The sequence below is a fragment of the Cyprinus carpio genome, chromosome A5 (assembly GCF_018340385.1).
Source record: "Cyprinus carpio isolate SPL01 chromosome A5, ASM1834038v1, whole genome shotgun sequence".
Taxonomy (NCBI): domain Eukaryota; kingdom Metazoa; phylum Chordata; class Actinopteri; order Cypriniformes; family Cyprinidae; genus Cyprinus; species Cyprinus carpio.
The window spans coordinates 11472825-11496049 of NC_056576.1; the positions used below are offsets into that span (position 1 = coordinate 11472825).

Here is a 23225-nt window from a genome sequence, read left to right on the forward strand (position 1 = left end):
TTTATAGGCTCTTTTGACTTGGTCTAGTAAACAACCACCATGGATTAACCTAGAAACTGCATTAAGTGCTAAAATATAATCAGAGCCAAGTTTTGGGTCAAGGTTTGGCTGGGTTTGGCCCAGTTAGCCTCCTGCTGATGGATACAACATCTAGACTGAAAAGCATCTTTCTCTACTGATAGCAATTTAAAAGTTGCTGTGGTCTGATGATTTTTTTTTTTCAGCAAGCAGCATATCAATATTTAATGTAAAAATATGTAAATATTTCATTATACTACATGAGATGTTTTACCAGTGCCCAAGGGCTCTTAACAGTGTGAAATGGGCTTATATTTTTCCATCTGCTACCTTTGACGTCAACATAATTGAGCTAGTGAAGGTGTCTGAGGATGTGCATGTTCTCATGACATCAAAGATGGCAAATTTAAAATGATGTAACTTCTCAGTGTTACAGAACTCTGTGCTCCCCTTAGCAACTGCATAGTGAAGCCCTGACAACCACCCACAACATCCCAGCACCATGTAGGCGAGTCTTGCCCAGGCAAGCACCACTAATATTATCTTTCGAAATATATAAGTAGAAATAAAATCTCATTTTATTGTGTTAAATAAGCAAAGGCAAGCTTAACACACTTCCTAGGATTGGTAAGGCACAAGGTCTCAGTTTGTCCTGCTCCTTGTGAAGAACAAAATGAGATTTTAATAGAGCTCTTTTCTGAGCCATTGTGAGCCTTAAAAAACCATCGGAGGCAAATTTCTCTCAGGCCTTACTCAACTGTAGTATTGAATTAGCAACAATGCTCTCCCATTTAACGTCACATTAGATCTCTCTACACACACACACACACTAGAGCCACTGTCTACATTAGAGAGTGAATAAGCGGGGCTCTGCGCATTCAGCTCACAGGGGAGGTAATGGAGCATGAGGTACGGGGGACAGAGAGAATGAGAGAGCATGAAACACTGCACTTTATGATGTCTGCTAACGGCTCTCTGCTAGAAGAGTACGTGGACCAGAGTCTCAGTTTTTATAATATGTTCTTCATTCGGTTAAACATCATGAGCACAATATGACCCACGTTAGGTAGGCCAGAATACGTAACTCTGAGATTCCGATCTACAAACAGTGGGATCAAAATATTTGATACTAGTAAAAATTTTTCTATCTGGCTTTTTTTTTTTCATTACAAATATATAATATAATATAATATAATATAATATAATATAATATAATATAATATGATATAATAATATATATAATATAACAATGTGACACATTGGCTGACTTCCCCCTAATTACCATCATCACCCCGTCAGTTTAAGTTCAAACTCAAACTACCGTTTCCGGTTTGAACAACATGTTTCCTGGAAACGGTGTGCAACAGGGTTTGAGATATGTTTTTACATGTTTGGTGGGTGTGTCAAAAGTGTCTGCCCAATCAGCAGCAACATATATATAAACCACCTGGTATTAAAGAGACAGCTCCCACAATGTAATTAACATCAAAATAAATTCACAAGAGCAAGTATATTGATTATTAACATTAAAAGCTAAATAAATGAAATAATAAGAGCACATGTATATATTTGGAACTTCTTTAATCTGTCTAAATATCATTTAGTTCTTGCAATGTCTTCTGGTCCATATCCTTTCCTTAGGAAGGTGTGCTAGAAACTGATTAATAATGCAACAAAAAATACTATACATATTTATATATTTTGCTATTGGCTATAGTGACACTTTCATAAACTTTTCTATACTCCTCTGATTATATAATGGTAAATATTACAATAACATAGCACAACAACAGTGATCAGCAATAATGATAACCCCAATACAATAAAAATAAAAATGTCATCTAGATCATAACACAGTCTCCGAGGTAAGAAGTGGATTATCCTTTACCTGAAATGCGAGGCAAATGTTGGATCACAATAAATTAGGAACCACGGTTTCCACAAATCCCTTCACTCGATTGGGGTGTTCTCTTTTATTCTGGATGGCATTTTGCAGTATTAAACATATTTATATCTATTTCATCAGGCTCCGAAAATTCTTCAAAGCCAATGCGTAACATTGAGAACACCTAAGATAGTGCAGTGCAAATATATACTGATGGTTCAAAAGACCCAGAATTTGGGAAAACAGCAGTAGCGGTATATATTCCACTTTTTAACATTAGATGTCAAAAAGAACTTCAGATCATATTTCGGTATTCACTGCAGAAATAATAGCAAATATGTCTAGCACTTCAGTGGATAGAAGAAATACAACCAACAAGTGCAGTAATTTGTACAGATTCTCTATTCAGCTCTAAATAGCTTGGAAAGTGGAACATCATCAGCAAGGCAAGACATGATAAACCAAGTAATGCAGAGACCCTACAAAACAAGACAGTATGGAATTCTGGTAAATCTTGTATGGGTTCCATCGCATATGGGTGTGAAAGGAAATGAGGAGGCTGACGATCTGGCTAAACAGCATTAAATCATTCACAAATTGACGTTGAAGTGGCAATTAAGTAAAACAGAAATTAAAGTGATAATAGCGAAACAAATATAGGAAATTTGGCAGAAGGGAATGGAATGAAGGAACAAAAGGTAGACATTTTTACTGCATTCAAGGAAAGTTGGTTCAGAGAGAAGAAGATTCGGAAACAGGAAAGAGGACGTTTTTAGTCACAAGAATGCGTATTGGACATTGTTTATTAAATCAATGCTTACAAAGAATGGTAAACATGAGAATGGAAATTGTGATAAATGTGGGTTAGCTGAAACTGTAGAACATGTGCTTATAGAAATGTGCGAAGCTTATGAAAGAGAGCGGTCCCAGCTAAGACACGCTTTAAGAAATATAGATATCAATGAGCTGACACTTCAGGTTCTCCTAGGAGAAGGTACCAAACAATCAAGAATTTATCATGAGTTATTTATATTTTTAAAGGAAACAGGATTATATAATAGGATGTAAAACTCCCTTCTGTGTAAACTCTTATATATGAATTTTTTTTTTTTTTTTTTTTTTTTGAAAAGAGTAGATCTAGCTTAAACTTCCTTTCCAATATGCGCTTCACACTCCATTCCAGTAGGTGGCGGTAAATGCACCTTTAAGTTGGTTTGCCAACCGCCAATAAAATCCTAGAAGAAGAAGAAGAAGAGAGAACACCTAAGAATGGCCTTCTCAGCTGCCATAGTTACAACTCTTGCGTCATCAGAACAGGGTGTTCAACGCACCACTGTTTCCGTTTAAAAACAAACGTTTTGCACTGTTTTGTTGGGGCTGAACACAGTCCAGGTCTGGCGGCATGTGATGAGGCACAACTGAAGTGAATGGAGCCTCATCAACGCAGCTGTTTAATGCTGCCCCAGTCCGGAGTCCTCGTGGGTCCAGGAGGGTAGCTGGAGAGATTCCTGCGCCGCCCAGAGACGCGAGCTACCGCACCTGCTGTTCGGAATGGAACCGCACCCGTGATGCAGTCGACGGGCGTGCATAGGCCTTAATCCCCTGAAGTGCCGCGGGCCAGGGAAGATAAGTCGATGTGACGAAGCCGCTGCCCCTCGCGCCCCAGAACAGAGAGGGGAGCACGTGCGGCCGGCCGGACTCCGCCCTCTACCTGAACCCCTCCTTTCTGAACATTGATTTACACAGAGACTTCTCTATGGAGAGGATGTGAGCTGGGCTGGAGTTGCATGTGCCCTTCTGAGGAGAGCTGGAAATATGGGTTTAGACCATCTCTTCCTTATGGATGTTAATAAACTGGACCTGTCTGGATTGAGCTCTTTTTATAGATCAACTCTAAGATCATGGACTCTTTTTAAGTTTTCACGGAGTGCAAATGGGACTCAGAGATTATGTCTGAAAAAAGAATAATTACTTTTTAATTTTGAATTAGATTTGGATATTTTTAAATCAGATATAATCAGAAAAGCCATGATGACAGCAAATATTACAAAAAAATTGGACATAAGACCCATCAGACTGTCACAGAATATGTCGACAGCAGCTGGGTTATTAGGTTATTTTAGCTGTTAGTTTTAGCTGCCGGCTGCTGAACATCACACAGATCTGATACACATCATATTTTCTGACCCACTTCAGGTCTTAAAGTCTCTACTAATGAGCTGACGAGTTGAATTGGGTTTGTTAGGGAGACAGTGCTGGGCTGCTCCAGGACAGTTTTAAAAACCACTGTATTTCAGAGACATGTTCTTAAATGTCACTCTTATATAACAAATACTTGCATGAATGCACAGCTTTAATTACCTTTTTAGTTAACTTCATGACATAACTGACAACATAACTATGACATTGCATGCTCGTATCTTTTGCGCTTTAACTTCATAAAAGATAAGTCTTCCGTTTGATGTGGTCGTAAAGTCATTCTGCGTCTAAATAAACACAATTCAAGAAAGAGAGACAGAAGCAGCAGTTGTGAGTGGGGTGGCCAACCCTAGATCTGCCCCTGCATTAATAGCGTAAAATATTTTTTACGCATTTAAACTGAAAAAAGAATCACCCTACATTAATATGCTAATTTTTGACAGAAGAAAAAAAAAAAGCTATTTATATACTGTGTGTTAAAACATGGCACCTTAAGAGTCAAAATGGCAGGAGATGTTTGGACTAAGTGCTTCCCCTAAAGGTAGCTGGTGGTCTTTGTACTGATACGATACCAATATTAGGGAGTAAAAAAAGGGCGATATCGATATATCGGCCGTTATTCTTTGTGTATATTATAGTACAGTACCTGTCAAAAGTTTGGACACTTTCCTATTCGTGTGTCTGAACTTTTGACTGTACACTACATATAGAATACAGTATATACATTAACAGAATATATAGTGTGAAGTGTGACATAATACACCTTTGTAAATAAATACAATTTAAATTCACTTCTAGCACACTTTAACGCCCTTTGAATGTAACGTGTATGTTCCCTTCGAACTGGAATCATGGTGGAATATCATGTGAAGTCCACTTCGCAGGGCACTTATGGTCAAATAAGACAACGCTTGAATGCTGCTGCCTGAACAAGAGACCTTCATACATAGTGAAAGTGTTGGCTGGCGCCACTGTCTCATGAATGCGGCGGCGGATCTCCACCATATTCGAGGGATCCCTTCAGCTCAAGTAGCCCTCTCGAACGGCACCCTCCATGCGTTGGTAACCAACCAGGATCGGCAGATTGGTCGGCACCCGACCGTGAATTTAACTACCCGTAACTCCCGGACCCCTGGGGATATCGATGCAGGGGTGGTCTCATTGGAAATGACATATACTCGACACGTACACTCAATTCGACATTTGAGAGGGTTCCTCGAGCTGAAGGGATCCCCCTAATTTGGTGCGGGTTCCACCACACGCCATTAGGGAGATATGGCCGTTCAAAGTTTCAATGGTATTCCATACACTTAAGCTTTAAAGGGTTTCATCCAGGTCGCCAGTAGCAAACAATGGAGCACGCTCTGCTGGACAAACTATGTAATTATATCATTTACAAGCATTTTATCTGCGTTTTATGTTCTGTAAAAAAAAAATGTCATATCGTGGCAAATCGGTGGCATATTCGCCGATACCGATTTATCTGTGACAGGCTGATATCGGCCAATAAAATCAGCAAAACAATATATTGGTCGGGCTCTAGTACAAACCACCCATTGACAAAAGGTCTGGAGACCTTCAGTGGAGAATTGTAAATTGGATTATAGGTACAAACAGATACAGAGCACACCATGATCCAGAGGTTGGTAGGGGTTGTCCTTTTTGTGAAGATCAGGAAACCATTTTTAATTTGTTTTTAAAGTGTGAAAGGCCTTGGCTGCTATTTTATAAATTGAAAGAGTGGTGTAAGCCTCTGGGGGAAGTTTTTACACCATTTTTTTTCTTTCATTTATGGACCAAAAATATAGTAGAAGTAGGGAAGCTCATGTTTTAGTTTTTAATTTGGGCAAGCAAAACTGGCTGTATGGCTGTCACTGAAAAATAGTTTGAATGGTGAGGGATCAACTCAGCGGTTCACAATTCCAGTTCTCGCGCCCCCCTGCTCTGCACTTTTGTATGTCTCTCTTATGGCTTCAGACGTTTGTTCTATTCGAACGTAAGTGCCCTGCGAATAGGACATCACAGGATATTCCGCCATGATTTCAGTTCGAAGCGAACGTATATGTTCCATTCAAAGTGTATTGAAGTGTGTGAGACGTGAATTTAAATTATATTTATTTACAGAGGTATATGATGTCACACTAACTCGTGAATGAATGTTTCTGAAGTAAGGTAAACTTCAACAGATTTCCCCTGCTCAGGGAGTAGGGAACAATGAACACTGTGTAGGGACCATGTCAATGGGAAAACAGTTCATGCACGGAGTTCACTTCTAACGAGCTAGTTATCTGAATCAGGTGTGTTAACAAAGAGAGACGTGCGAAATATGCAGAGCTGGGGGGCTCGAGGACTGGAATTGAGAACTGCTGGATCCAACTAGTGTTGTGTTTTTTTTTTTTTTTATGTTCTATTTTAAAGGGTTTTATTAAAATCTTGTATATAAAATCTAGTTTACTTACTACAAATTGATTAATGACATGGAAATGTTTAAATATAAATGGGGAGTAAATCAATGTATTTGCGATGTGGCTTATGTTGGCTGTTTGCAAATCTATATTTACAGTAAGTGTATGTATGTTTGGAATTTTTTTCCTGCACTCTGTTTTTTTTTGTTTTCTTTTTTTTTCTTTTGTCTTCTTTTGTTTTCTTTTCTCTTGAAACATCAATGTTTAGTGATTTTTTTGTAAATAAATAGACCTTTAAAAGTCGAGTATCTCTCTATCGTTTGATCAATCGATAATTATTCAAATTCATTGGGCAGCCATTTTTGCGGTAGCGCCCGGGGAGCTGTTAGTGGTTCGGTGCCTTGCTCAAGGGTCAAACCTCAGTCGTAGTATTGAAGGTGTAAGAGAGCACGGCTCATTCACTCCCCCCACCGACAATTCCTGCTGGACCTGAGATTTGAACCTGCAACCTTTGGGTTACAAGTCCGACTCTCTAACCATCTAATGGTTCAATGTAGTCAGAGACATGTGCACCACCTGATAGTATCCTGAACACACAGAATCAGAATCAGAATTAGGTTTATTCGCCAGGTGTGTGCAAACACACGAGGAATTTGTTATGTTTTTTTTGAAGGTGCTCCTGGTACATACATACATACATGCATACATAGAGGGGTCTTTGATGATGTTACCTGCCCGTTTCTTTGCTCTGGAGTTGTACAAGTCCTGAAGACTGGGCAGATGCACACCAATGATCCTTTCTGCTGTCCTAACAGTCCGTTGCAGTCTTCTTAAATCTGATTTGCTGGCTGACCCAAACCAGACAGTTATAGAAGAGCACAGAACCGACTCAAAAATAGTCGAGTAAAAAACTGTCATCTGTGCCTGTGGCAGGTTGAACTTTTTCAGCTGACGAAGTAAGTACAACCTCTGCTGGGCCTTTTTTACAATGGAGTCAATGTGAATGTCCCACTTCAGGTCCTGAGAGATGGTTGTGTCCAGGAACCTGAATGACTCCACTGCAGCCACAGTGCTGTTCATGATGGTCAGTGGGGGGAGAACAGTGGGGTTTCTCCTGAAGTCCACGATCATCTCCACTATTTTGAGTGTTCGGCTTCAGGTTTTTGTTACTGCACCAGACAGCCAGCTGCTCAACCTCTTGTCTGTAAGCAGACTCGTCTCCATCCTGAATGAGGCCAATGACTGTGGTGTTGTCTGCAAACTTCAGGAGCTTGACAGAGGGGTCTTTAGAGGTGCAGTCATTTGTCTACAGTGAGAAGAGCAGTGGGGAGAGAATGCAGCCCTGAAACATGAAACAGCATGCTGATCCTGTTCATGGACAAAAATTCATAATTATGAAAAAAGGTCCATGTTCCTCCAAACACATTTTATGGTTCAATAAACAATTCTTGAGTAAGCAAGCAAAAACATTTTACCTAATCATTTTTACATTGGAATGTCAAGGGTGCTTGAAATTGCAGCACTGCAAATGATCAAGCTCATGTTCTGAGAAACAATACTGTTCAAAGCGCACACACCTAAATAATATATATGTCAGATATATAATAAATGTTGCTGAGGTTTGCAACTTAAAATGGGGTCATGGGTCTGTTCTATCAGGGTCACATATAGTAGGGAAAAACAATGCAAAATGTTATGATTTTTTAGGACATTTTAGTTTACTGTAGTATGATGAATTCTGGTACTCTATCGGGTCACTACTTGATGTTCAATATAAAACTGGGCTCCTGAACCACGATCAGTTGAGAACCTTAAATAAACTGCATTTATTTTTATAGGTCTCACTGTGTGAAGCATCACTTATAGGCAAAGGTTCTAATGTGGTCATCATCATTAACTTGGCACAGCTTGATCTGCTCCACTACAGCAGTCACGTTTATGCATTTCTGACACACACACATACACACACACACACACACACACACACACACACACACACACACACACACACACACACACACATTTGTGATGACTTACAGCGATAAAGCAAAACACTTACACTCTTACAACTTAAAGCACTGCAGTGACAGCACACAGTAATGAATGCAAAATGAAAACGAAATGTCATCGAAAGACACAGGCCACTTCCCATTGGCTTTGCCAAACACAGTCATTTTTCTTGTTAATGTAGCATGTCGAATTTGTAATGCGACAGCGTGAAAATGAAAGGTTGCATGTCTCACTTGGTTTGCAATATGTATTTGATACCAGCAGTAAATCAATGCCCTGTGCAGAAACACATGTTAATGGAAGCCACTAAATTGGAATAGAATTTGTTTAGGGAGTGGGAACAAATAAATAAATAAAAAACGTAAGTGGCTGAGAGAGCAAGAAACACTAAGCCATATGTTTTATGTCACTGGAAAATGAGACAATTTAAAAGGAAAAAGAGATGTGTGAGGGGAAGCTAATTTTCCATTTTGAATCACTTAAAAATGTCTTTAAAAGAACAGGATGGTCCAAGCCAAAGTTCTCATGCTTTCTGAGCCACACACACACACACACACACACACACACACACACACACACACTGTTGAGTAACGGCATTACGTAATTTAATTACAAAATAAATGTAACTGTAGTCTGTTACAGTCATTGGGACAAAATGTGTAATTACAGAAAATGTTAATGGTTAAAGTCTGATTTTGTTGTGGCTGTGCTTTTTAAAATTAAATTATTATCTTAATTCAAGTGATGAAGGATTTTGAAATGTTGTGAGTGTTGCATACTACAGTACTGTAAGGTTAACCCTGTCTGGTTTTAATGTTCGAAAATGATTTAACAGAAATCTTAAATTTAATATTTTTTTAGAAATTGAGAAAAGTAATTAAATGTACCGTAATTAGTTACATTACTTTAAAAAAAATAATTTAAATAGTTACACTACTTATTATATTTTTAACAGGGCAACTTGTAATTTGTAACCTATTGCATTTCCAAAGTAACTTTCCCAACACTGTATCCAAAGTATTTACCCCAATATTTACAAAAAAATTTTAACAAATTTGAGCAGTTTTTCTAAAAGACTCTGTTATTAAAATATTAAATATAATTAATTTATTGTTATAATTTAATTAATTTAATTAATTTTCTAATTTTCACATTTCATTTATATAATTTTTCTTTTACATTATATTTTATGTATGTTCTATACTAAGGAATGTCAGTGAACTATATTTTTTGTACTTAAAATAATGTAATATTCTGTGAAAGCCCCCTTGACTAATGACTAAATGGCATCTATTTGGTAAAACAAAGATAATACAGCCCCTTTGCTTTTCTCTGTGCTTCTGAAACAGCAGCATAATGACAGTTCCATCTTTTCTGAGTGGGGAAAAAATGGGTCCATATTTCAAAAAAATGACTTTGAAGTCCAAGTGGAAGATAGTGGGGTTCATTATAGAGTATTTTTGTGCCATCTTTTGTTGAAACAGTCCAAATAAAATGTGTACAGTGTTGTACATCTCATCAAAATTTGCTGCACACAAACTTTACCTTTTGTCGATGCTATTACCGAGGCTAATGGTATGTCTGGTGTGCCCCGTCCAAAAACTTTAGTCATTGGTGTACATCAAAGCTGCTGTCGTCACGCTGAAATATAAAAAGACATCGGAATCATAGACTATACAAACATAAATATATGACGAAATGCACTGAATCCTGACCACATTATCTGCAATTTTAGCTGCTATTCAGCTACAGACATATGTGGCGAATGGTTTCTGTTTCTTTCCCTCATTCCCCCCAAACGTTTGTTCTGGTAGTGTGTTAGTTTGATGTGCAGCTATGAAATTCCATGAAAAGGTTGGATTGCTTTACGGCAGCAACAAACACACGTGTACAGCTATCCACTATAACTGCAACAGTGTTGTATTTACGACGGTAAATTCCACCCACTTAACTGTAGGGGGCTCCAATTCCCAAAAATACACAGAAATACATACAGCTGCTTTAACACTAACCTGGAGTTAAATTTTGCTACTTGGTATTTTGGAGGTGGAAAATTCTAAAATCTGGTGCAGTTTCTCTCTTGAAAAATGATATGACAAAAATAGTTAGCTGGTTCACAAGTCGCTAGCTAACAACAGAAAAGTTAATGGGTATCTGGAGATACACTGAAACTAAAGGGAAACAAAAGAAACAAAAAATCAACGTCAGAAGGCAAGAACTTTAATGACAAAGCATGTACACAATGAGGGTATTACTGAACAAATACCAACAAAAGGACATTAAAGGATGTTGGTACTTCTCTAAAATGAGAACGTAGAACGTTGCAGGTGTGTTACGTTATTCTTTCTGCTCTTAGATCTGTTTGTTTGTACAAAATCATGACGTCTTCAGGTGCTAAAACGTATTTATATGAAAATATAGATTTGTATACATGGACATGAAGCAGTTTATCAGACGAATATGTTTATGTGAAAATATGGAATCATATAGCAGGATACGACATGGTTTATGAGAAAATGCACAGAATGGGCATTTAGGAATAGATCATCTAAAAAACACATCAGAATACACTAAGCGAATGACTATAGTATAAAGATGAGTTCGTATTCTCCATCTTGAGTCATCAGACATTGTGACACTGCATCTAAGGCCTCGTGTGGATGGTGAACGAAGAGCATTATTGTTACAATCCAGTATATTATTTTGGTTGAAGAGGTGTCAGCGATGGCCTTGGCTCACCATCTCTCTCACACATTCTACTTTATGGTTTCTCCATAATTTACAGTCACAACCGGCAATAAACTGGATAGTGCTTAAACCACGAAACTTAAAACTGAGAAGAAGAAAAAAACTGTTGTTCTGCTGTACCGAGAGTCAAGGCCAGAACTAAATGAAACTTCATACAGTAAAAGTCAAGCCAATCCCATAAGGAAACCTGGAAGGAAAACTGATGTTGTCCCAATGACTGTCAAAATCTTTAACCATTTCAGTTTCAGTGTATCTTTCAGTGTAAGCATTTCAGTCAAATTAATGGATTCATATATCACATATGACAAATCAGCAATTTCATTAGGGGAGAGCAGGTTTAAATGTAACAATACATTCACAATAATAATAATGATAAGAATAATAATGGATAGTTTTATTAATAGACACATACAAAAGTTAAAAGGTAAAATATTAAAGTTAAAAGTCTGTTCTCGCATTTCATATAACTGATGACGAAATAGCTGACAAAACATATTAACATCCGTTAAAAATTTAATAGAAAAATTAATTAATAGTTTTTTTAAAGAAATTAAATATTAATCATAAATATTTTTAATAAATTAAACAGTATTTTTTTAACCTCAAATTAACTGAGATACTACATGGAAAATTTGTACTTTAAAAATATATATCTTTTAGAAAGGCAAAAATGTAATTGGAAAAATTTAAATAAAAAAAAAAAACATATTCCCTTATACATCTATATACTATAAATAAATCTGTTCTCCACTACTTCTAATGTAGCTTTAAATAAATCAAACACCTACAGAAATAATATATCAAAGGAAAAGACTGAACTTTGTCTAAATGGGGAATCTGATGTCTGACAGAACCCATGACATGTCATATTAAAGCCTATCATTTTTATTCCTCCAGAGGGAAATCAGACTTGAACATAGAATATGAAACAATCAAAATGGCCTCAAGACTCTTCTGTGTTGATTGTGAAAATGTAGGCAACAGCCTTCTTGCAGTGTCCACAAGAAATGTTTAATCATTTTATTTACATCCTATCTCATATTACACATACAAATAAATATTGCATTCTTACGATCTACATTTCAATTCTACCACTGTTCATCTGTGAGCATATTTTTCACTGAGCTTTCAAAGAGAAGGTGTCCACATCTGGTCCTTCCCTACACACTCTTCAGTAATATAAACAACCAAGGATTCAAAGAACCGGTTCAACGCTGGGGTTAGTGAGGCAGAAATATAAAGTTGCTTTTAAAACCTATAGGACATGTAAAAACTATGGGCAGGTGCTCCAGCCATGTAAAAAAGGGGGTAAACGATGTACATTTCGCCTCAATAAAAGAGAGAAAACATTCATACATTTATCGTACTGGAGAGTAACAGACCATATCTACTCTTGTATATTTTTCTATCACAGCAATCATATGGTTTTATAACAAACAAAACTCATTTTTGTGGGCTTGTATTTCTACAAGGTCCGTCCCCGTGTTTCTTCATCGCATCTCTTCAAACTGTCAGGTTGTATGTCTGGATTAGTTGCTGTATGAACAGTCAGATTGGCCAGTCTCAGATTAGCTGAGGGCCGCTATATGCACTTTCTGTATTATTCTTATTGTGCAAATGAACAACCCCCCCAAAGGGACTCAAAAGAAGTCCTCAGTCTTTTTTTTTTCACATTCACTTGATCAAATGAACAGTGCATGAGTCTTTGTATTCTCATGTTGCTTTTCATCACTGATGTTTTTCTCCCAGAGGAGAGATGGAGAGGGAGGACTATTGTGTTTTGGTGTTTTTCGACTCCTTGAACTATGTGTGTGCAGATACAGCTGGTACAGATTCCAGCCAGGGGAAATCCCACATGTCCTTGCACCCCAGCTCTCTTGGAATTCACACAGGAGGGACAAAGTACAAAATGATTGGTTAAAAAATAACACCTTGATCTGCAGGTTTTGGTCTAGTTACAAACTAATCTGGACTGGGAAACTGGGATTATCTCAAAAAAATAAAATATGTTGTATCTGTCTATAATTCTGACTTGTTTGATTTGAATCGAAATTTATGTAAAACACTGAGATACATTAGCGATAACAACTCCTGTTTATTGATTTCCATGGACTGTGATTTTCTGTACAGCTGTCAAGTTTGTTTCCTTTTCTTTCTTTTTTCTCACTGGTCTTGTTTGGGCTTGTTTATTCGGGGGTGTTGGTAACTGGCATTCTGTCCCTGTGCTAGCCAATTGGCAGCTGCTCACCCTGCGCCACCTGGACCGCTCGGCGGAGACACAGTCTGAACGTGCCAGTCTCTCTTTCACCTGTTTGCCCTTTTTGTGAATTTCCTACTTAACTCAAAACTCCCAAATGACTGTATTCCTCTCTAATCCCTACTTGCATCCACTTTCGATTCTTTTAACAGTTCCTCCCTCCTTCTCTCCCTGCATTTCCCCCAACAGTGCAAAGGCATTTCTGGTGAGTTTTTTTGTGTCCGCCCTCTTGCTTTCCCTTCCTTTTGTTCTCTTCCCAGCTCCTACAGATTGTCTTGCAGTCTCTCCATGTAACTTCTGAGCTCAGCCGACTGTCCATGTCCATGTCTTGACAGACCCACTTGATGTCATCTTCATTCCCGATAAGGATGGAGTGGTGTATGGCCCACCTTCGTCTGGTAGTACAGTGGCGAAGGAAGTAAACTTGACCCTTTTGCGCTTGGCAGCGCTGGGAGAGTTGTTAAGGGGTTCGACTTTTCCACTGGGGTCATTTCCCAAACAGGACCGTGGATTGGAGTGCACATTGGGGATGCCACGTCCGTGTGATGACCCGCTTTTCTGAACACCGCTCCCGTTGAGGAGGAACTTGCTCTCCTCACACCCCTCATTGCGATCTATCGCAGTCGTGCACTCATCGTTGTGTGCCAGTGGCCCGTGGTCGCCGTGATGATCCATCAGGTCCGCTTCATTACCGAGCCACACCCAGTCGTGGGCATGGTTCATGTTGCCCTGCTCCAGAACAGGAAGCTGTTTGTGGCGGGTAGCGGAAGGCAAAACTGACACAGTTTGATGAGGAAGACGAGGATAGCAAGGCAAAAGACTCCAAGCAGGGCATACATGCCAATTTCCAGGTCTGACAGACCTCTTGGAGCCTGAGTCAAGTCGCTCTCTGCTCCGCCAGGTAGGTCCACCTGCACTGGGAAACTGGTATAGTCCACAGGGTTGTTGTTTTGTCCCCCACCCTGTTTGTTTCCCCCGGAACGACTAGTTAGCAGAGTCTTTGCAGTTGTGCTGACTTTCTTTAGGACTGACTCTTCTCGTTCTGCTGCGTTGTTTGTGTATTTCCAGCTATCCCCTCCACTTGTTTTATCTGGCTCTAGAACCTTATGCCTCTGTTCATTTGTGCTGTTGTCTAGACTATTCTCATCATGAGTGTCCACTCCTCTGCTCCAGGTCGTTCTGTCCGAACTTCACTTGTACATTTCCTATCCCCATGGCCAAAATGCTCTTCCTCTTGGATTTCTGGCAGGTTTCTGAGATCATCATCTCCCACACGCAGTAGTGCTCCCTGGCCCTCGCCTTCCGCCACTATAATGGGCCAGCGCTGGGAATGTTCCCTGATAGGAGGAGACCACATTGTCATCCAGTGAGGTGATGGTTAGAGTAAAATCTTTAGGGTCATAGATATCAAGAGGGGTCACAGAGCCATCACTGTATGAATCCAAGCACTGATAATGGCTTCCTGTAATATAAGAACAGATGCATTATTTAAAGGACAAGTTCACCCGTAGTGATAAGTACATCGTTTACTCACTTCAGTGTTGTTTTAAATTCTTATGACTTTTTGTTGAACAAAAAAAGGAGAAAACTGATGGAGAATTGTACTGCTCGCTCTTTATTGAATGAATCATTCTTTTGAGTCACAGGTTTTCACTGATTTGGTTGATCCATTTCACAAAACCACTTTGAATGAACGATTCAGTCACAGGATTACAGGAGGTGAGGAGAAGAAAATCAGTGACTTCAGCAAATCTGTATGTAGTGCATGAGTCATATGAACCCCTTTTATGATGAGTTGTGCATCCTTTTTGAAGCCTCAGTATCCATTCATTGTAATTACATAGAAAAGCCTGAGTTCCCTCCTGTTAAAACTTCTGCACAGTCAGTCAGTGAGCTAAATTTGAGAACAAAATCAGTATGATTTGCAAAAAAAACTAATTCAGACTGTTTTTGAACTGAAACCAAAGCATTTAAAAGATATGACTCAAAAAATGATTAGTTCGAGAAAGAATGGCTAGTACAATTCTGCACATATTTCTCCTTTTGTGTTATGGGTTGAATGAGAAAAGGGTGAATAAATGGCAACCAAATTTTCATTTTTGGTATCCCTTTTAACAACAAAACCAAATTAGTTTGAAATATTCTCATTTATATAGCTACTGCATCATTGTCCTTGGAGAGTGAAGGCTTTTATACTATACAGCACTGCATTGTGGCATTGTGAGAATGAGAGTTTCTGCTCTGAAAACATTTTACGTTCCTGAACATGTGAATCAAAGCACAAACTGCCTGTGACTGGAACTGCAATGATGTCTAATAGGAAGGCTGTCAAGGTCAAGGTTATTTCTCTTAATAAATTCCAAATTTCCCATGATAAATGCAGGAGCACTACAAGTTAAGATTTACCTTAAAAAACTCAGTAATTTATACTCAAAAAAAAAAAAAAAAAAAAAAAAGGAAGAGGCATGCTGAAAACAATAAACTTATAATATAATAATATAACAATAAATAAACAATAAAAGTCTGGCAGTAAAAAAAAAAAAAAAAATATAATATATTAATAGTTCAGAATGCTACTTTTTTGGTACAGACTCAAATTCAAGGTGGCAGTGTCATTACTTTGACTGCTAAAACAAGGAATTCTTTCATTTCAGTCATCATAAACTACAGGAAAGAATAAGCCGGTATTAAGGGACTTTATTCATGCTTGCAGAACACTCAAACCTGGTATGCTTTAAATGCATGGGAAAGAAAAGCATGTATGTTTTTTTCAAAATTTCCACAGAAGAAAGTTATACAGTTTTTGGAATGACATTAAAAAAAAAAAAAGTGTGTGAACCACAACATCACTTTCATGTTTGAGTGAACTGTCCCTTTAAGACTAGTGTCAAGTTTTCAAGAAGCTCACAAAAATATCTGTAGCAGCACTTGAAAAATGTGCAAATAAATTTGAGCTTATCTAAACATGTAGTCGTATATTATTTAAGAAATACTAAATACTATGGTTGGGAAGAGAGAGGTAATTATATGATGTGGATTATAATTATATGGTTTTATATAATCACAAATGCTCAAGAGAGTGAAAACGCAAACTGCAAACTACGCTAGTGTTTAAACAGTGTACAAGAACAGCCTCCAGATATGTGGGCCACCTTGATTTTGGCAGCTTATACAAATGAGACAAAAAGCAATTTTTCTTAATATCCGTAACTGCCAACAACTCTAAATGAGACTCTTGCAGTGTTTTCCCACCCACTCTCATTCACTCATAGTTAACCTTGGGCCCTGTGCGTGGGAAAACTCTGACAGAAGCCAGGGAAAGCATTCTGATTTTTAGCAGAGCCGCTATTTTAGATACTTTAATCAGATGATTCCAACCAGCACTGTAGGGGAAGTAGGATATTAGAGCTGTTCACTTCTCAGTTATAATAACGCCTGACAAAAGGAACACAGGTGCCTCTAGTGAGGGGCTATGGGTTAATAGAGCAAACAGAGGCCAGAACATTTTGCAGAATGTGTTTGCATACTGGATTATTTCCACAATAGCATCTGTACTGTTGGCAGGGCAGGCTGTGGACGGTTTGACAGGTGTGCTTGACAAAGCCTGGTTTAAAATGATACATGGTCAGGTTAGTATGTGAAAGATTGTTCCTTTACCAGACTTTTTAAAATATTTTAGTTTTTACATTTTGTCTCTAATCTCTCTCAATCTCTCCTTAGCCACAAAAAAAGTAAAACCTCTTAACCAGGTAGCGTGAATGGAAATGGAAATAGCTGCAATTCTAGTTTGTACTCCCAGCCTCATGTTCTAGTTCTGCAGTGTTCCAGTAAGTCTCCATAAAGTTAAATTCTTGTGCTTGAACATTAAAGCTAATTATAATTTTAAACTTTTTAAATTATAGATTTTTTTATTATATTAATTATAAATTTGTAACTGAATGTGTGCAGGGTTCTGGTGACAGGCAGACTGTTTAATCACGTGATTATGAAATCAAATAAATTGTTCTGCAATTATGAAACCAGTTCACATAGTTCGTCAGTGAACTACAGCTCTGTGTAGTTAATGCTGCTCCATCTGAAAGCATGTGAAAACACCATTTACATTTACCAGATGCTTTTATCCAAAGCAACTTACAGTGCATTCAGGTTACCTATTTTTATACCAACATTTTTATCCCCTAACAAAAAAACCTACAACCTATCCACATCAAAACGCAATGCTCTACAACTTTGATGGAGCATCCACACAACATTTAATAAAGTTTTTATTCCAAACTCACTTAATAACTTCAGTTGAGTTTTTGAAGTAAATCCTTCTGTGAGATGATGTGACTTCTTACACAGAATAAGGCACAAAATATTTCATAGTATTCTAAGCAGTGATAAAGGCTATATGTCGATTGTCATTGCATTATTATATACTTTATTATAATAATAAACATTATAATAGTAAGACAAACTCAAATTAACCATATTTTGTCATGGTCCTGTGTTTATTAGTCACATTGAATCAATGAAAGCATTAAATCTTCTGTTTATTCAGCAACCACTATATATTTGGAGTTTCAGCGTCGAGAGCGCCCTCTGGCTTTCGGATGGCGATTTACTGCTGATCACAGAACACCTTGCTTCCCTGAAAGATATGCATGAAATCACAGCCTCTGCCTAATCGCGATTTATCATCTTTATGATTTAATTTCGATTAATCGTGCAGCCCCTACAGCATTGTCATCTTTTATTTCTGAAATGTTCAAGCAAATTCACAATAGCCTAAACCTCTAGTTCCAGAACAGTCGGAGCCAGTTTACAGCAGCTACAATTTCTACAGTAACCTCAACTTCTAGTTTTAGAATGTTATGTAGCATAGATAATTTTTTCCATAATACATAGTAGTTTATGGTAGTAAATTAAGTATTCTGTTGGTCATTTCTCATGTCTCTCACCTGTTTGGGTGTGTGCAACAGGTCCTGAGCAGTGGTTGTGATGTAGAAGGCTCTATTGTTGGTGGAACTGGGCTGCAGTGAGAGACTCAAAGAGCCCACCAGCTGAACTCCCAGATCAGTGATGGTCACTTTATCATCCACCACTGTGATGGCCTTCTCAGCCAGAATGGAGTCAGAAAGAGGGGATATCACCTGGGAAATACAAAACCCAATTCTCACATTGTTCAAATAAATGCATATGTCATCTATCTATCTATCTATCTATCTATCTATCTATCTATCTATCTATCTATCTATCTATCTATCTATCTATCTATCTATCTAGCTATCTATCGATCTATCTATCTATTCTATCTAATCTATCTATCTATCTATCTATCTATCTATCTACCTATCTATCTATCTATCCAGAGCCGGATTTACTCGTAGGCATTCTAGGCACGTGCCTATGTGCTATCTAGAACAGTAAAAGAACCAAAACACCAGAAGACATTGAGCAAACATAAATATAACAAACAATAGGGTAAAAAATGTCAAAACTATTTCCAGGTTTTCCACCTTTTTTTATGTACGGAAATCACGCTTTCCTTTGCTCATTCTCTCTCACAGATGCAGACACGGACTCGCATGCGACGACGTGAACAGAAAACGTGTCATCTGCGCTGCCCTACGAATTTATCAGTAAAAAGCTACAAAATGACGTTTTTGGAATCTGCGACAGAAGGTTTATCTTGAAATAAATCATCTGAACAATATCTTTAGGTGTGGTTGTGACACCAGGAGACATTCGATATTAGAGAAAAAATGCACTCCCGAAGTGGTAATGTGGCCACGACGCTGGAGCCTATTAATGGAATGGTCTTTCTCCATTCTCAAACAAATTAAGACATTCGATTTTTATTGACTGAATGCAAGCACTTATTGTGATAGAAAACACTGTAACCATTACAACAGATAAATAAATACCTTCCCATACAGAGTTAGTTTTTGCTATATGCCTATTAATAAGAAAGGGGGCACAAAAATGGTTTTGCCTGTGTCACGATAAGAGGTAAATCCAGCCCTCTATATCTATCTATCTATCTATCTATCTATCTATCTATCTATCTATCTATCTATCTATCTATCTATCTGTTTTTGCATGAAATTTACTCAAGGCATTTTAAAAAATAATTCATATAAACAGTTTCCATAATATAATATATCTCATCCTAATAAAAGGCGAGGAGATACAAACTGACACTTTGCAATTGCTTTACTATGACAGACAGGCAGTATGACAGGTGTTACAAAGAGCTCCCAGAATCAACGTGTCATCGTAGAGCACCATATTATGTTACCGTGGACACAAAACTGTTGAGTGACACTATGAGGATTCCCAAGCTAAGGGGAGGAAAGGAAGAAAAAAACTAAAATGGCAGGAAAATAAAAAGGGATGGCAGAAGCTTAAACGACAGGGAGAGAAACAACATGAAAACAAACTCAAAAAGCCAAATGCAAGGTCTTATTTAACCAGCACAAAGTTGGACCAACATGTGAAACATGATGAAGTGAAAATGGAGACAGACAGACATGAAAACACACATGCAGAGGAAATGAACATAAACACACAGGTGCGTGTCAACGGGTACACAAACATATGAGAACACTTGACTGTGGAATGAGCATTCAACACAGCTGAGATTTTAACACCTGTAGGCAAACAAGCTTTTTATCACTCAGATACAATAACATCTTTGCAATGAAGTGAGAATATTTCCGTTGTGTTCAACCAGGGATGTGTTACTATCGCCCAGGTTCATTCTTTCTTTCTTTTTTTTTCCACCTGTCTTTATTTATGTGCTGACTTCATTTAAAACTGAGCTGCTCACCAAAGAATTTCCAGGGAATGCATATACTGTACATACTCTACTGATAAAATATACATCTTGAAAACAATGTAAGATGCTTTGGAAACAATGTGTCTGCAAGATGTATAAAAGCAAATACAGACAGACAGACAGACAGACAGACACATAAGATAGATAGAGCTAGATAGATAGATAGATAGATAGATAGATAGATAGATAGATAGATAGATAGATAGATATATAGATAGATAGATAGATATTTACCTTTATATTGGTGATGCCTGGGTCTCTTCCCACCAGCACCCTTCCATCAATTAGTCGCGCAAAGCTTGTATCTTCCACTTTCAGGAAGTCCAGGACCATCTCTGTGATGTCAGCTGACCAATCAGAACCTAGCATGTGCACAAGCTCCCCACCAGGGCCAGCTGGCTCGGCTACAAAGTGTGTGAGAACACGCACCAGAGCGTGCTGATACTGCAGGGCACAGCCTCTGCCCTTTCTCTCATCCTCCTCATCATCCTCACTGTCCCGTGTCGGCCTGGGCAGCACAGAACACAGATAAGATAATAAATTTCAAATCTACATGTTTAGTAGCTGTTGTATGATGATGAAGTGGTGACATTATTTTGGCTTATTATGTAATAAGACCCTGAAGTGCAAGGGCAGAAAGACTATAAAAAGCTACTGAAATGCCATTATGCATAATCATAATATTTAATAATACAACACAAATGATGGGTTGATTTGGGGTTGTTTTTCTAAGTTGAAATAATGAGATACTATTAATGAGATTCTAAGAATAATGAAATACATGAAAAATAATTATTCTAAGAATAATGAAATACAAAGTCAAAATAACAAAACCATCTTGTGCTTTACGGTTTCCTTAAAGGGATAGTTCAATCAAATATAATAATTCTGTCATCATTTACTCACACTCATGTTGTTCCAAACCTGTATGGCCTGCTTTCAAACATGAAACTCAGAAAAAGATGGGCCATGCAGGACTTTTCCATAAAAGTGAACTGGGACGAGGTTGTCGAGCTCCAAAAATATGGAGAAAAACAACATAAAAGTACCAGAATAGTAGTCCAAATGGCCTGTTAGCTATATGCCAGCTTTGTGAGGGAATTTAAATCATTATTTATTGAAAATCTGCTGTTGTTCTCACATCTCATTTTCACTCTTGCATAATAAAACATTCTATTTTTATTAAATCTTCTTTGGAGCATTCTTTCACTGTGTGGAAAAAAAAGCACTGTAAACATCTACAGAGGAGAAAGACATTCAGGTTTGGAACAAAATGAGAGTAGGGCAAATGATAGAAAGAACATTTTAGCTTATTTCTTTATGTTATATGAGGGCCAAGAAGAAAGCAATGATAAACATTTTTTTGGCAAAGCTAAGCTTGATCTGACTGATTAGAGCCAAGGAAAAGAGTCTGATCTCCAGCAATTATACAATTTTCTTTTCTTTTCTTCTCTGCTTTTTGTTTTATTTTCCCTTGACTTTTATTATTATTATTTTTTTTTTCTGTGTCTGCTTTTTTCTTTCATTTTATTTCTTTCTCTGAAACTGTGATTACTTCAAATTTCCTGTTCACCTTGAGGGAAGCATTGCATGGGGTGTAAGAGAGAGAGAAAGAGTGTGTGTGTGCACGTGTGGTTCCTGGTGGTAACAGTGGTTTTGTTGTTACAGGCCGAGACAGAAATTGGGCCTAAATTGAAAAATGGACCCAAACAGACAGACTGAAGGCCAACAAGCAGAACTGGGCTGTGAAAGAAAAAAACAGACATACACACATATACGCACAGCGTATATCATGAAAATGAGAGGGATGGTTCTACATCTCTGTGGCTGAAAAAAAAACAGTGTGCCCTTCTCCTCACGTCAACTCTTTCTCTCTCTCTCTCCTCCCCACACCTCTCTCTCTCTCTCTCTCTCTCTCTCTCACTCTCTCTCTCTCAAACACACACACACACAAACACACACATACACACACACACACACACACACACAAACAAACACACACACAACACACACACACACACACACACACACACACACACACACACACACACACACGTTTTCCGCTGTCTCAGACACACACCTCTTGTTGGTGATGATGGGTACCCTCCATCCTTTGACTTGGCTGAGTTCGGCATCAGAGACGTCAATCTGGAGTGGTAACCGTGGCACCCAGACGGTGAGCTCTAATTGGCTGGTCAAATAGAGGTAGGTAAAGTTCACTTGAAGAGAGATATGCCCATTCTTCTCTTTCCCATTCACCAACACCTCATCACAACCAAGAGACACCTGCAGTGCGAGAAACAGAAAGCTGAAGTAGAGGTGGATCGAACAATTGTGATTGTTTTTGTAGGTTTTGTAATGGCTGTGGCATTTGCTATGATTCTTCCCCTGCTCACAATTACACTTATCTGGAGAGAGCACTTTTTCACATAATTATGTGAAAATGGGAAAACAAAGAAGTGAGTGTCCCTCTTGTTAGTCTCCCTGTCTTTCTTTTTCCTCCTCCTCTTTTTTTTATTATCATCTGGACCTTATTCTTCCCCATCTTTTCTATATATTTGCCATCTTCACTCTATTGTGATTAATGGTGGTCTGCATCTGCTGGACGTTTTATGACACTTTGATGAGCTGTGTCTGTGTAACGTTGTCATGGTGAACAGAGCACCATCATTTTCATACTGGTAAATCCCAACACACACACACACACACACTAACACACACACACACACACACACACACACACACACATCTCACTATTACAGCTCAGGGTCACGGTGGGGGCAGATTGAAATTTTGAAGTGAAACGCATATGTGTGCCCACAGATCATGAAGGGCTCAAACTGCTCAACCTTGTGAGGTTTGTTGGGTGCTTTTATTTCA

The 23225-nt window shown here is 38.2% G+C and overlaps 1 pseudogene; it reads right to left on the minus strand.

Annotated features, from left to right (window-relative positions):
* Positions 1–13580: 13580 nt before the first annotated feature.
* Positions 13581–22890, minus strand: LOC122145138 (annotated as a pseudogene).
* Between the last annotated feature and the right edge of the window lie 335 nt (positions 22891–23225).